Genomic DNA, 16,286 nt, shown 5'->3' on the forward strand with positions numbered 1-16,286 from the left:
GATAGAGCACCCACGCGCTAAGCCCTGGGTTCAATCCCCAGCCCAGGAAGATGATTAACACTTACTTGATTAGCGTGAATCCTCAGAATAGAATTCTTAAAAAATGGCATTCCTGGCTGCGTTTTGGCTGATATTTTTAGCAAACAAGTAATTTCTAAAGTTCTATGAAATTGTAACCCAACCATGTGCTTGGGAAAGTTCTTTCTCTGCTCTTTTGATTATTAAGAAAATTTGTCAAACATTTTTCTAAATTAAAGGTGAATAGGAATTTTCCAAAAGGGCCTTGGGCCGCCTTCTATTGTCTTTCCTCCTCTTCCTCATCTTCCTTTTTCCCAAAAAAACTTAATTCTAAATCACTATGGAATGATATGTCCTGTACTTATGCAAGATGGCCAACTTTTTTTTTAATTCATAGTTTCAATTTTTTTTTCTACTGGTTACAGAGCTGGGGCCTTCTGAGAAAGTGAGGCAGTGTGAAAACCCACCCTTCAAACCTGCATTTTTGTGATGAAGTCAGATTTCAGACATGCCATTCAGAGTAACAGGAATGAATTTATTGAAGAGATAAAGAGAAAGGAGACACTCTCAGAGAACAGAGGAACAGTGTGCCTCTCCTGCACTCCAGTTTTATTGGATATCCCAGAGATGTTTCCCAAAAGTCCTACCCAGTCTTTGCTTTTGACTGACAGCAAGATGACATCAGACTTCCAAGTACCCACTGCTATGGCAACTCTTAAGTCACCATGGCCTATGCTGATCCTTTCTAATTGGATTCTTAACCATACAGTGTTACAGATTTTATGGTTAGTTGGAACCATCCATATCTCCCAGACTTTCAGGATATGCTCACAAAAGTCTCCCCCTTCAGAGTAACTTATCAATATTATTTTGGGCCTTCCTTTCTCCTGCAATTAACAGGTAGTTTGCGGGAATATTGTGACATATTCCATCCACTTAGGCTAGGCAGGGCTGCAGGTAAATTGCTTCTTGGTAAAGAAGGATGTGGGGATCAGCACATGGGCCCATTTTATAGAATTATTCTCTTAACCTCATGTTCCCACTATTCTCATTTGTCTTTGCCACTGAACTACATTCCCCAGTCTTTTTATTTCTTCTTCCCCCCCACCCCTCCTGGAGATTTAACCAGAGGCACTTTAACCACTGAATAACACCCTCAGGCTTTTTTTTTTCTTTTTTTTTTTTTTGGTGAGAGACAGGGTCTCACAAAGTTGCATAGGGCCTTGTGAAGTTGCTGAGGCTGGACTTGAACTTGCAATCCTCCTGTCTCAGCCTCCCAAGCCTCTGAGATTACAGGTGTGCACCACATCCAGCCTCTAGTCCTTCTTAAATTTGATTTTGAAACAGGGTCTCCCTGAATTGCCCAGGCTAGCCTTGAACTTGTGAAACTCCTACCTCAGTCTTCCCAGAAGAATTACAGGTTGGAACCACCAAGGCCAGTACTGCTTTTTTTTTTTTTGGTAAGAAATCTAAATTGTCAATTTCTGAGTCTCAGTTTTTTTTGTTTTTGTTTTTGTTTCTGTTTTGTATAAAATTCAGGGGCTTGAATCCGTTTATTTTAGCACACAAGTTGTACAGCTGCTACCACCGTTGACCGGTGACTGAGTTCTGCTCCCTCTAATGTTGAAGTTTGAACTCTAGAGAAGCATGCCAAGGCAAGCATATTAAGCAGGTTTTATTTAAAAGTAATAATACAGACTTCTCCTGGGAGGGAGAAGAGGGCCATGGCTGATGTTCTAAAGTCCCAAGAAGTGAGTGCACACCTACATCTTTTATAGGTTATGGTCTCTTTTATTCTCCAGTTCTCTCCCCCCTTATCTCTCCTTCCTGCCTACATGACTAGGCCTGGTTTTGCATAAAGTGAAAAGCCATGGGCAGGGGGAGGGCCAAGGTGATTCAGGCAGGTAAGGGCCCAGGGGGCATTAATTAGCGGCTCCATGCTTGCAGTCCTTGATAAAAGCAGGTATATTTGGTAATCAATGAACCCCAGCGATCCTTGACATTCCATTCTTCCAGGGGCAGATGGCTTTCGTGGCTTCATTTCCTCAATTTGACCTGATCCCCTATTTCTACACTAACTGCCTGTCCTTAATTCTGGCTTCGCAGCCACCTGAGGCCAAGTGTAGGTTCAATGGATTTCTTCCCTGGAGAGAGGAAAGGGATCTCCAGGTGCGGTTGCCACTGGCTTTGGCTTCCAGCCACTTGGAGCGAGTAGTTGGAAGGTACCAGCTCCCTTCCCACCTTTAGAGTAGAGGCAAGAGGAGAGGCGATAGCTGCTGGAACTCCACTGACAAGCTGTTTGTCTAATGGGTCTAATATCTAATGAGTCTTAAACTGTGAGAAGCCTAAAAGGCATTCACGTCAATTACTTAAGCAACGTGGTATGCAAATGAATACTGTTTATCATATTCAGAGCTCCAGATTGACCCATAAAAATATATCCCTAACTGGATGTGATGGGGTTCACCTGTAGTCCTGCCACCCAGGGAGGCTGAAGTGGGTAGAGCCCTTGAGTCCAGGAATTTGGTACCAGCCTGGGCAACATAGCAAGGGCCCTGTCTCAAAAAATTAAAAAAAAATCCCTTTATTTAGCCAGACTCAGTGGTGCACCCCTGTAATCCTAGCAGCTGGGGAACAGGAGGATCACAAGTTCAAAGGTAACCTCAGCAATGTAGCAACACCCTGTCTCAAAAAATTAAAAAGGCTGGGGATGTAACTCAGTGCGTAAGCACCCCTGGGTTAATCCTCAATACCCCCCAAATTTCTATTTAATTGAATTTAATTAATATCTAGAACCCCTTTTCAGCATCCTAGATTTTTTGGTATTTTTGAAATTTACTGAAAAATAGAATGATTTTTTGGTATTTTTGAAATTGAGGACAACTTCCTCAAGCTGAAAGTAAAGACAAAAGGGCTAGGAGGGCGGGGCACCACCCATCCTGAGGAGCATCAAGGAGACTAAGAGTGGAGATTTTCCCCTGCCTCACCTGTCCAGCACAGGTTAACTAAATCTGCATGTTTATTTCATGAATTTTTTCTCAAATTGCCACCTCTTCTCTATTAAAAGTTTTCTTAATAGAGCCACACAGCCAACAAAGGTGGAAACTGATTCTTGTGTTTTGTTTGTTTGTTTTTGGTACCAGGGATTGAACCCAGAGGCTTTTTACCATTGAGTCATATCCCCAAGACAATCTTTTTTTTTTTTTGAGACTGGGTCTTGCTAAATTGCTTAAGACCTCCCTAATTGCTGAGACTGGCCTTGAACTTGTGATCCTCCTGTCTCAGCCTCCTGAGTGTCTGGGATTGCAGTCATGTGCCACCACACCCAGACAAAATGGAAATTTTGAAACAAAAATTTTTCTCAAGTTAACTTTGAATAAAATCTATTTTCCTGCTAACTTGATTCTAATATTTGTGAAATAATGAGAGGTGTAGCCTAGCCTCTCCAAGCAGCAATAGTATCATTAGATAACGTTACTGAAAGCTCGATCCTTGTTCCTGATGCCAATCCAATAATGAGGACACAGTTTTGAGAAAAAGGAAAAAGAAGTTTTATTGCTATGCTAGCAATGAAGAAGCGCAGGGGATTCCTGTCCCAGAGGCTGTGATTCTGCCCTTCAGGGGGAACAGAAGACTTTTAAAGAAGTAAATCAAAGGTTGCATTCCACATGTTCTCTGTCAGAGTTGTAATTCACTTGTTAATTTGGAAGGTAGTCATTTCTGGATCTTCTAGTGCCATCCCCAAGTCTGAATTACTTTGTTCCTGTGGTGGGTGTGTGCTCAAGGACAGATAACTCTGCCTAGGATGGGGAAGAAAGGCAATCCTGTTTCTCCCGAGATTAAGGAGGAGAAGGAAGAGAAAGAAACATGTACTTTTGATAATAAGTCACAGTGACACAGCAGTAGGGGCTAAAATGGACCACCGTTACAGTAACACTCCAAGTAATATTCTATTATTACTCTACCCTTAGTCTATAAATATTTCTCAGTAATCTGTCAGGTTTTAGGTAGGAAGTAGCTGTCAATGAGCAGTGAAATGTATGGCAAGGTTGTGATTCTGCCCATCAGCAGCAACAGGGGCTTTTAAAGAGGCGACTCAAAGGCTACACTCCATGCGTTCGTTCTCTGTTGGGGTCGTAATTCACTTGTTAATTTGGGAGATAGTCATTTCTGAGATCTTCTGGTGCCATCCCCAAAGTCTGGATTACTTTGTTCCTGTGGTGAGGGTGTACTCAAGGACAGATAACTCTGCCCAGGATAGGGAAGAAAAGTATAAGGAAATCCCATGAAACCATGCCAGACACGGGAAATCACATAAGGGAATTTATTAAGCAAACAGAGTGTCTCCCTGCAGGGTAAGAGAGAAAATGAGAGGAAAATAGAAAGGAAAAGAAAGGGCGTGCACTAGAGAGAGTAGAAAGCCAGGAGGATAGAGAAAAGTGTGTAAGACAGACAGAAGGAAGGGAAAAGATGGCGGAGAAGCTACGGTAAAACAGTTGAATTCCTCCGGGCTGACAGGGGACCAATATCGGAGAAGGATACTTGCAAGCTGACTGATGAACCAATAGCTAGCTAGGATGTTCACAGATTGACAAGTGATTGGGAGGCGGGGAAAATAGTTGTACCTGATGGGCGGGAGAGCACCTTTATACATTACAAAAGGTAATCCTGTTTCCCCTGAGATTAGGGAGCAGCAGGGAGAGAGGAAGAGAAAGAAACATGTCCATTTTAAAAATTAAGTTGCAGTGTCCAGCAGCAAGGGTTATTATATTCAAAGTATAAAGTGGACCACTGTTATACTGCTAGCTCAGAATGGGGTTTCTTTAGTGTCACAGAGGCAGTAAGATAACCTCTGACTAGCTACTGAGCCCAATGCCCGCATTAACATGGGATTGACTTGCAGAGGAAGCCCCCTTAGAGATAGGATGGCCACCATGACAGTTCTGGAGAGGACCAGCCAAGGTCAAAAACTCCACTGCCAGATGTGAAGGAGGAGTTGAACACCTGACGGGCAAAGAGTACAGAAGGTGGTCCTCAGTTCTCCTGGTAAACATCAAACAGCAATAAATTTGGAGACAGCATTGTTTCCTTTGTGGTTATCTGCTTGGAGAAGACCTACGCCCTCTTGAGTGTGCTCTCTGCTTGAGCCTAACTTCACTTCTTCACTTTTACTTTATTGTCACCTCACTTCCACTCTACTGTCACTTGTAATAAAATTCACTTGCATGATTTTTCGTGTCTGACTTTAAATTTTCTTTCATTACAGCACAAGAACCAAGGTTGGAGTTTCAGCTCCCTGCTTTCCTGTGATGATAGTAAAATCAGATAACACTCTAAGCAAATAGTCAACCTGTCTATTATCACTCCACCCCTACTCTAAAGATTTCTCATTAATCTGCCGGGTGTGAATGAAATAGAGACTGAGTGTTGAGCTGTATTTTTGTACACAAAATAGCGTGGCTGAGCAGTCTGAGCTATTTTCTGTAGCACTGTAGAAACAGTGCAACATTGTGGAAAGGCTGTGAGTTAGGCACCTCAGATTCTGCCAGCTGTGGTGCCATAGACAAATAACTGCTTTTTCTCTCTGTAAAGGAAGAGTCTGGGCTTGAATGCAGTGTTTCTCAATGTGGAAATGTTGCATCAGAATGACCTGGGCAACCTTTAAGCATTTCTGGATTTGTCATAAGTCAAGTGAATCAGAACCTCTGAAAATGAACCCCAGAATCTACATTTTTCAGCACACGCTATGGTCACTGTCAAGCACACACAAGTACACAGAGACTCACTGATTAGGACCCCCCAGGTTCTCTTCCTACTTGAAATTCTGTAATTATCATAATCCAAATTTAGTTAACTCTATTTTTGTGTGATCCAAGCAAGAAAGAAGATAACAAAGGTTAAGATCCTACTGTTTGCCTGGCACTGTTTGGACCCCTATATACATTTTCTTATTCTTGGAGGTATACATATTCAAAGATGGAGCTCTGATTTCAAAGTTAATGATTTTCCCTCTGTACTGATGCTCCATAAACTGCAAAAGAGCTTATAGCAATTGATAAGCTCCAGTGTAGCATCTTATCTGCTTACAGATAAGATGCCCCTGTACCCAGCCTTTTGTTTTCTTTGGTTTCAGTTACCCACAGTCAACTGTTAACAAAAAATTCCAGAAAAAAACAACTTTTAAGTTTAAAGTTGTCCAAGATGAACTCTCTGTCCTGTTGCTCTGTCCCATCCTAGATATGAGTCATCTCTTTGCCCAGCATATCCATGCTGCAAAGCAGTCTTCCCCCAGAGTGACTGAGAGAGACAGAGACAGCAATAACATAATCAATTTTTATTTATTTATTTATTTATTTATTTATTTATTTATTGGTACTGGGGATTGAAAACCGGGCACTTAATCACTGAACCATATCCCCAGGAAACAGGGTCTTACTAAGTTGCTTAGGACTTGCTAAATTCCTGAGGCTGGCTTTGAACTCAATCCTCCTGCCTAGCCTCCCACGCTGCTTAAATTACAGGCCTACACCACTGTGCCTGGCTCTCCATGGTATTTGGAGTGGGAACAAAAGAAGGAGAACAGAAGATCAAGTTCAGGAATGACTAGGAATATAGAGTAAGTGGTTTATGCAAGAAGCTGTTCCTCCTGGTGACCAAGTTGTATGCAGTTGGAATTGGTTAAGACAGAAATCATCTGGCCTCATGACTTCTTACTTATGGCATTATTTTGTTTTCTGATCCCTGAGAAAGGCAGTTTCATCTAACGCAGATGAAAAGAAGAAACGAACAGAGGATTATCTCCCCTGTATTTGAATAGAACTGTCTTAGGATAAGACAGTTTTTTAAAAGTTACCTGTCTGGCTTGAGATAATCTTTGAGGAATGGGCACTGTAAAATCACATACAATGTAAGGTACATTTTTGTTGTTGGCCTGGGGGTGTGGCTCAGTGGTAGAGCATTCTCCAGTATGCATAAAGCCCTGAGTTCAATCCCCAGGACACCATACACAGATTATATCGTAGTGGGGTAGAAAGAAAATAAATGATTAAATAAATGTTATTTTTTTAAAATGTTGTTCCTGCTTCCATTGAGATAATACAGCTGGAGGCTGGGGATGTGGCTCAGTGGTAGAGTGCTTGCCTAGCACGTGTGAGGCTCTGGGTTTGATCCTCAGCACCACATAAACATAAATAAATAAAGGTATTGTGTCTATCTACAACTAAAAAATTTTAAAAAGAGGGATAATACAGCTGAAAGGAACCCTAGATATAATCTCATCTAATTTCTTTATCTAACTGAGGACTATACTAGTCAAAAGTATTTATTGTTCAAGAACACACACTAATTTGAACTAAGCAGTGTACATTGGAAAGTCAGGCATACCCTGTTTGAAGCCCAGTGCTGCCTCTTACTAGTTTATGTCTTAGGGTTGGGGGATATTGGCATCAGATCTGCCATTTTATTGCCACCAGTATTCTGCTCCCCAGCACCATTTCATAACCTAGATTGCTAGCCCATGAACTTCCTAGTCAGTCATTTGTTCACATGGTTAGCCTGCGAACCTCCTCACGAATCATTGGTTCAATTGCTATTAGCCCCTGAAATCCACATTTTCTTCTCCTCCTCCTCCTCCTCCTCTTTCTCTTCCTCCTCCTCCTCCTCCTCCTCCTTCTTCTTCTTCTTTTTCTTTCCCTCTCCCTCCCTCTCTCTCTCTCTCTCTCCCTCTCTCTCTCTCTCTCTCTCTCCCTCTCTCTCTCTCGCGTGAGTTCCTGCATCTGGATTGGTTTCTGGGTGCTTTCAGGGGACATCTCAAAGAGGTAAAGAGTTGAGTCATGCAAAATAGAGTTTGCCAAAGGGGTAGGTTGTTCCAGACAGAAGGAACAGTATGTCCAAAGATTGTGGAATAGAGGGAGGGCAATCTGCACAAAGGAAGAGATTTGAAGAAGATTCTGGAATGGAACTGATGTACATGGTGCTAATAGGGGAGGGAGGAGAAATGCTGGGGGAAGCATTTGTCTGCCAAATCTGACTCAAAAAACAAAACAAAACCAAAAAAGGGCTGGGCAAGGTGGTACATTCCTGTAATCCTGGTGACTCAGGAGACTGAGGCAGAAGGATTGCAAGTTCAAGTCAAGCCTGTGATCAACACACTCACCTGTCCAAGCCCAAAGAATGGACTATGAGACACAAGGTCCAACAAAATGCAAGGCTTTACTTGAATGACTGTCTTGCAAGATCGGGTGCCTTGTGGTTAGGACACACAGATTGAATGCAACCACATTTTAATCCCCTAGAGTGCAAGATCCCACCTCCGGGTTCCTCAATGGCTGAGTGCTCTGAGGTGCACAATCCTCCCAAAGGTTACCTAGGTTTTATGGGCTCTTAATGGGTTATTTAAAGAAGTCTACCTTTTGCTATCCCCACCTCCCTTTCTCCTCTTCTGGTGGGAACATCCGCTTGGACTGAGTGCCTTTTGGCATATGCTGTTTAACTCTGTTGGTTAGGTATTGGGGGGGGAGGCCCTTCCTTCTCACCTTCTGTTTAGCAAAGGGCTTTGAATTTTTACACTGTAATGTTAACTGCTTCTAACTTTTCATTTTGTTCTCCCTCCAGCTTCTTTTCTTACATCCCAAGTCATTTTACATTTAAAGCTAAATACTGTATTCTGAAAGTGGACCACTTTCTATTTCTCATAAGCCTCAGCAATTTAGGGAGTCCCTCTCAAAATAAAAAGGGCTGGGAATGTGGTTCAGTGGTAAAGTACTCCTGGGTTTAATCCCAAGTACCAAAAAAAAAAAAAAAAAATTCCCCCCAAACAAAACAACACCCTGGGTAGCTTCAGTAGGTCTGGGATGGGAGACAATATCTCACACTGTCAGTGATTCTGATGCACCAGTCAGTCTCCAGACTACACCATGAGAAATCACTTTTTCTTAAAAAAAAAAAAAAAATGGTTCTCAAATTTTAGAGACTAACAGAATTACCTGGATGATTTCTTAAACCACAGATGATTATGCTAGGGTTATTCCTAGAATTTCTGATTTACTAGACTTAGGGTGGGATCTGAAAATTTCCTTTGTAATGCTAACACTCTTCATCAGGAACCCCACTTTGAGAACCACAGATGAAAAGCATTTACAAATGTTAAGTATGAGTCCTACTGCCCATCTTGATAATCCATAAAATTTTTGGTTCAGAGTGACTTTTGGGGGTGGGAGTGTACTTCAGTGGTAGAGTGCCTTCCTAGCATGAGCAAGGCCTTGGGTTCAATCCCCAGCACTGCAAAGGGGAGGGGGGGGGGAAGTAACTTCTAAGAAATAATAGAATGATATTAATGACACATTGATTATGCACAAACTTAAATTTAATTCAACTACCATTTATTGAACACCTGTTTCGTATTGCCATCTTGTGCGTGACGGGTTATAACAACGAAGAACATAGAGAACTTTCTTGACCACAAAGGAAAAAAAGAACATGCAAATAATAAAGCTGGATGTGGTGGTATGTGCCTGTAGTTCCAGCTTCTCAGGAAGCTTATACTGAAGGATTACTTTTGTTATGGACCAAACTATATGTGCCTTGACCAGACAAACTCCATTTTACCCTGAGACTCCATTTCATATAAGAAATGTTTCTCCCATGTGAAAACCCCACCTATGTAACCCACCTCCTGCTAAACACATCGTGTTTGGAAAGGCATAACAGCTAAAAAGTATTTCTGTTTTACTTTTTAAAAAATTTTTTTCTTAGTTGTAGATAGACATAGTACTTTTATTATTTATTGATTTATCTTTATGTGGTGCTGGGGATTGAACCTAGGACCTCACAAGTGTTAGGCAAGCACTCTACCACTGAGCTACAACCTCAGCCCCTCTGTTATTCTTTTTTTTTTTTTTTTATTAAGATCCTTTTTATTTTTACAGACTGCATTTTGATTCATTGTACACAGATGGGGTACAACTTTTCATTTCTGTGGTTGTACACAATATAGATTCACACCATTCATATAATCATACATAAACATAGGGTAATACTGTTTCTATCTTTCTGTCCCCCACCCCCTCCCACCCCATTTTCCTTCAAAGTTCCTGCATTTTTCTCTTCTCCTCGCCACCCACAACCCTTGTTATATATTGTCATATGTATATTGATATATATATATGTGTATATATATATATATATATATATATATATATATATCAGAGAAAACATTCAGCATTTAGTTTTCTGGGCTTGGCTTATTTCACTTAGCATGTTATTTTTCAACTTCATCCATTTACCAGCAAATGCCATAATTTTGCTCTTCCTTATGACTGAGTAATATTCCATTGTGTATATATACCACAGTTTCTTTATCCATTTGTCAATTAAAGGGCATCTAGGTTGATTCCACAATCTAGCTATTGTGAATTGAGCTGCTATGAACAGTGGTGTGGCTGCATCACTGTAGTATGCTGATTTTAAGTCCTTTGGGTATATACGGAGGAGTGGGATAGCTGGGTCAAATGGTGGGTCCATTCCAAGCTTTCTGAGGAATCACCATACTGCTTTCCAGAGTGACTGTACCAATTTGCAACTCCACCAACATTGTATAAGTGTGCCTTTTTTTCCCCACATCCATACCAACACTTATTATTGCTTGTATCCTTGATAATAGCCATTCTAATTGAAGTTAGATGAAATCTTAGGGTGGTTTTAATTTGTATTTCTCTAATTACCAGGGATGATGAGCACTTTTTCATATATTTGTTGATCACCTGTATATCTTCTTCTGTGAAGTGTCTGCCCATTTCCTTAGCCCATTTATTGATTGAGTTCTTTGCAATTTTGGTGTAAAGTTTTTTAAGTTCTTTATAAACTTTGGAGATGAGTGCTCTGTCTGAAGTGTGTGTGGAAAAGATTTTCTTCCACTCTGTAGGCTCTCTTTTCACATTATTGATTGTTTCCTGTGCTGAGAAAAAACTTTTAGTTTGAATCTATCCCATTTATTGATTCTTGCTTTTATTTCTTGCACTATTTGGGTCTTGTTAAGGAAGTCTGGGTCCTAAGCCAATGTGATGGAGAGTTGGGTCTACTTTACCTTGTGTTCCGTGAAGGGTCTCGGGTCTAATTCCTAGATCCTTGATCCATTTTGAGTTGAGTTTTTTACAGTGTGAGAGAGAGGGGTTTAATTTCATTTTACTGCATATGATTTCCAGTTTTCCCAGCACCATTTGTTGAAGAGGCTATCTTTTCTCCATTGTAAGTTTTTGGCACCTTGGTCTAGTATGAGGTTACTGTACTTATGTGGGTATGTCTCCGTGTCCTCTATCTTGTACCATTGATCTACCTGTCTTTTTTGGTGCCATTACCATGCCATTTTTGTTACTATTTCTCTATAGTAGAGTTTAAGGTCTGGTATTGTGATACCTCCTGCATCACTTTTCCTGCCCAGGATTGCTTTGGCTATTCTGCTGCATCTTTTGTTCTTCCAGATGAATTTCATGATTTCTTTTTCTGTTTTTATGAGAAATTTCATAGGGATTTTAATTGAAATTGTGTTAAATCTGTATAGCACCTTTGGAAGTATGGCCATTTTGATAATATTAATTCTTCCTATCCAAGAACATGGGAGATCTTTCCATCTTCTAAGGTTTTCTTCAATTTCTTTCTTTAGTGTTCTGTAGTTCTCATTGTAGAGATCTTTCACCTCTTTGGTTAGATTGATTCCCAAGAATTTTATTTTTTTTGAGGCTATTGTGAATGGAGTTGTTTTCCTCATTGCACTTTCAAGAAACTGAATTTGCTTGTTGATGGATGGAGTATTCTATGTATGTCTGTTAAGTCTAAGTTATTGATTGTATTATTGAGTTGTATGGTTTCTTTGTTTAGTTTTTGTTTGGCAGATATATTCAGTGGTGACAGTGGTGTGTTAAAGTCACCCAGAATTATTGTGTTCTGGTCTATTTGATTCCTGGAATTGAGAAGGATTTGTTTGATGTACAGGGAAGCACTGTTGTTTGGGGCATAAATATTTATGATGGTTATGTCTTCCTGATTTATGGTTCCCTTAAGCAGTATGAAATGTCCTTCTTTATCCCTTCTGACTAACTTTGGCTTGAAGTCCACTTTATCTGAAATAAGGATGGAAATCCCTGCTTTTTTACTGAGTCTGTGAGCATGGTAGGTTTTTTCCCATCCTTTCACCCTTAGTCTGTGGATGTCTTTTTCTATGAGGTGAGTCTCTTGCAGGCAGCATATTGTTGGATCTTTCTTTTTAATCCAATCTGCCAGTCTGTGTCTTTTGATTGATGAGTTTAGGCCATTAACGTTCAGGGTTATTATTGAGATATGATTTGTATTCCCAGTCATTTGGGCTTATATTTTATTTAAATTTGATGTGGTTTCTCCTTAGATTGGTTTTTCCTTTAAGGTAGTTTCTCCCTTTGGTGACCTACATTGTTGTTTTCATTTCCTCCTCATGGAATATTTTGTTGAGAATATTCAGTAGCACAGGCTTTCTATTTGTAAATTCCTATGACTTGTTTATCATGGAAGGATTTTATTTCATCTTCAAATCTGAAAGTTAGTTTTGCTGGGTATAGGATTCTTGCTTGGAAACCATGGTCTTTCAGAGCTTGAAATATGTTGTTCCAGGCCCTTCTAGCTTTTCGAGTCTGGGCTGAGAAATCTGCTGATATCCGTATTGTTTTCCTCCTATATGTAATCTGATGCTTTTCTCTCACAGTCTTCAAAATCCTAACTTTATTTTGTATGTTAGGCATTTTCATTATAATGTGCCTTGGTGTGGATCTGTTGTGATTTCGTGCATTTGGTGTTCTGTGAGCCTCTTGTATTTGATTTTTCCATTTCATTCTTCAGGCTTTGGAAATTTTCTGATATTATTGCATTGAATAGGTTGTTCATTCCTTTGGTTTATGTCTCTGTCCCTTCCTCAATCCCAATAATTCTTAAATTTGGTCTTTTCATGATGTCCCATAGTTCTTAGAGATTCTTTTCATGATTTCTTACCATCTTCTGTGTTTGGGCAACTTTATTTTCAAGATTAAATATTTTATCTCCATTGTCTGAGGTTCTGTCTCCAAGTGGTCTAGTCTGTTGTGGATGCTTTCCATTGAGTTTTTTTATTTGGTTTACTGTTTCCTTCATTTCAAGGATTTCCATTTGGTTTTTGTTTGAGACTCTCTCTCTCTTTGTTGAAATGATCTTTTGCTTCCTGCAGTTGCTCTTTCAACTGCTTATTGATGTGATCATTCATTGCCTGCATTTGTTCTCTTATCTCATCCTTTACTTCTCGAATCATCTTAATCATGTATAATTTGAAGTCCTTTTCTGACATTTCTTCTACCATTCTGTCACTGGATTCTATTAATATAGAATCTAGGTTTGTTTTGATTATTTTCTTCCCTTGATTTTTTATGTTGTTCATGTATCTTCCCCTCTAGCAGTGCAGATCTGGGGTATTGAAGTTCCCCCCCATGAGCTTATAGTGACCCTATAGGTTTCCAAAACCTCTTCTTTAAGGGGGAGATCAATATTAGCAGTGCCCAGTACGGACCATATGCAGCCTGATACCAAATAGCCCCTATGAAGATGTTAACAGTATTGTCATAATAAACAGAATGAGTTCAATTATTATCTAATATAACAAATAGATTTGCAATAAGGCCTGCAGTTTCTATAGGAGGACAAAGAGGATGGGGAGAGGTGTAGGATGTAGCTGTTAATGGGATAAGAAAAGAGTGTATAGAAGTTATAGATTATAGAAAGAGTGAAAGTGTAATCGAAAGAAGTTGGTTGTTAGCATGAGAAAAGGGAGAAAGAGACTCTGAGGAAACAGGTAAACAAAAGGAAAATAGAGTGAGAAAAGTAAAGAAATAAAACCTTAAAATTTTTCAATAAGGAGAAAAAAGAAAATCTATTTTATAATAGTCATATAGTATTCAAACCTCCCTCCCAGTCTTCAGTAGCCTGATGCATGAGAAGTACCTGACAATGAGCTTCCATTCTCCAGCAGGCATCTCAGGATGGGATTTGCCCCACCTAAAGATGGGGAGCTACCGCTTCCAGGATAATCCAAGATGGCCACTTTGGCTTCCAAAAGTGTTGGCAAATGGGGAGTTGCAGCTCAGCTGTGGGTGTGGTCAGCTGGAGGTCCTCGAGGTGGGGTACAATTGGTTGAGCAGGAATCCTGGAGGCAGGGTGTGGTTGGTCTGTTTGATAGATCCTGGAGGCGGGATGCAGTCAGTCTGGGGGTCCTGGAGTCAGGAAGTGGTCTTTGGGGCTGAGGGGTCCTGGAGACGATGCTCAGTCTGTCTGGCCAAGAGTCCTACAGGTCCTGGCTGTTGTCTCAAAATGGCAGCAACCACATGTAACCAAACCTGCAGGTACTGTGACAGTGAACTTCCAGGCAACAGCAGGCAGCTGGCTATCCACTGGCAGTCTGCGGTTGGTCTGCTGGCTGTCGGACAATCGGCAGGTGAACCTCGGGCGATTGGGTGATGGCTATGGGAAATGTAGGCAATGGGCAGGCAAGAAGCAGACAAATGGCAGATGATAGGCACCAGTCAGTGAGCAATCTGCACTCAAAAAATATTCAATATGTTGGCAGACTGCAGATGATCACAGTAGACAAATGGGGTAAATAACAGGGGATCGATAAGCAGAAAAAACTGCCTCACTGAGAAACAGATATCCTCTGCTTGAAACCTGAGTTATGGAGCAACAAGGAATGCAGCCTCCCTCTAGTCTGCCATCTTGGATCTCCTTCTCTTATACAATGTAAGATGTTCTCTTTTTATTCTAATTTTTCTTAGGCAGGGTACTGTACCCTAACCTGGGTAATTCTGACCCCCTCTTTCTACATTGCTATGGTTTTGACTTACTGGTAGCTTGTGGGTTTTAACTATGTACCCTACCTTCTGGAAAGGGTCGAAGGTTGCAGAGGTGACTTGCCAGCTGCCCTTCTGACCTGACATTGAATAACAATTCCAAGTCTTGTTTCAAGACTGACTGGGTGATTTCTTTCAAATGCGCCACAACACTTTGGCTCATGATTTAAAGACCACCCTGGGCAACATAGTGAGAACCCACCTAAAAAAGCACACACAAAATCCCAGCGGCTCAGGAGGATGAGGCAGGAGGATCTCAAGTTCAAAGGCAACCTCAGCAAAAAGTGATGTGCTAAGCAACTCAGTGAGACCCTGTTTCTAAATAAAATACAAAATAGGGCTGAGGATGTGGCTCACTGGTAGAGTGTCCCTGAGTTCAATCCCTGATACCCACCCCAAAACAATACACACACACGAAAAGAAAAGAAAGAAAGAAAATAAAAACAAGTAATATTGAAGCTGGGGGTATAACCTAGTGGTACACTGTAGATACACAGGAATCCTATGCAAATAGATATTTGAGGGACTATAAATAAATCTTTATGGCTGTAGCTCAAAGTTTAAGACAGGTAGAGATCATCAGGAAGGAGATTGGAAAGAGACGAGCCAAATTCTGAAAGGCCCAGATGCCATGAAATGAAGCTTAATAATAAAATGCTGGAGGGAATGAAACAAAACCCTGAACCTTCCAGGAATCTCAGGTCTGTCCTATCCATGGTAATGACCTCACAATCCCCAGGACCATCTCACTGCACACAATGTACTTTGGGAGCTATTTTTACCACTAGTTCCAGGCTCTCACAGACTCAAGAAACTTAAAGAGAGTTGAGGATGCAAGAATTTGATGTGCACCCTACTTTGCTGGTTTGGAGAGTCTAGTTCTGTAACAGGAGTTTCTTTTATGTAATAGGGGTTCACTTTATGTTTTGAATGTAAACCTTGCTCCTTGACCACTGGTGGCTTATTTTATTTTTTTGGTACTGGGGATTGAACCTAGGGGCCCTTAACCACTGAGCCACATCCCCAACCCTTTTTATTTTGAGACAGGGTCTCGCTAAGTTATGTCAGGCTTCACTGAGGCTGGCTTTGATCTTGTGATCCTCCTGCTTCAGCCTCCTGAGTTTCTAGGATTACAGGCATGTGCCACTGAGGAGATTGGCTGGTGTATTTTTATTTATTTATTTATTTATTTTTATTTTTATTGTAAACAAATGGGATACATGTTGTTTCTGTTTGTACATGGAGTAACAGCATACTATTTGTGTAATCATACATTTACATAGGGTAATGATGTTTGATTCATTCTGTTTTTTCCTCCCCCCCACCCCTCCCACCCCTCTTTTCCCTCTATACAGTCCCTCCTTCCTCCATTCT

Source organism: Sciurus vulgaris, assembly GCF_902686455.1.
Source record: "Sciurus vulgaris genome assembly, chromosome: 15".
Lineage (NCBI taxonomy): Eukaryota > Metazoa > Chordata > Mammalia > Rodentia > Sciuridae > Sciurus > Sciurus vulgaris.